The 227-nt window shown below is 75.3% G+C and overlaps 1 protein-coding gene across 5 annotated transcripts in view; it reads left to right on the forward strand.

Annotated features, from left to right (window-relative positions):
* Positions 1-227, forward strand: part of PUM2 (pumilio RNA binding family member 2) — a 107,792-nt gene continuing 107,565 nt past the window's right edge. For all 5 annotated transcript variants that reach the window (XM_027767937.1, XM_006167669.2, XM_027767940.1 and 2 more), the window contains exon 1: positions 1-116. The gene's annotated coding sequence lies outside the window, so the exon portion shown is untranslated. The remainder of the gene's footprint in view (positions 117-227) is intronic.

Below are 227 nucleotides of genomic sequence, written 5' to 3' on the forward strand. Positions count from 1 at the left end.
AGAAAGAAGACACTGCCGCCACCGAAGGCGGGGAAGGGGAGGACGGCCAGGAGCGACGCCGCCGTGTGCCCAACGGTCGGTGTCCCCGGCTGAGGCAGCGCGGCCGCAGCAGCCCCGTAAGTCAGTCGGCGCTTGCTCTCTCCCGTCCCGTGGCGCCGCAGGGGCTGCTCCCGGGCTTTGTGTGGCGGCCTCGGCGGGAGCAGGCCGCCGGCGGGAGGGCGGCCGGG

The sequence above is a fragment of the Tupaia chinensis genome, unplaced genomic scaffold, assembly GCF_000334495.1.
Source record: "Tupaia chinensis unplaced genomic scaffold, TupChi_1.0 Scaffold144952_1, whole genome shotgun sequence".
NCBI lineage: Eukaryota > Metazoa > Chordata > Mammalia > Scandentia > Tupaiidae > Tupaia > Tupaia belangeri.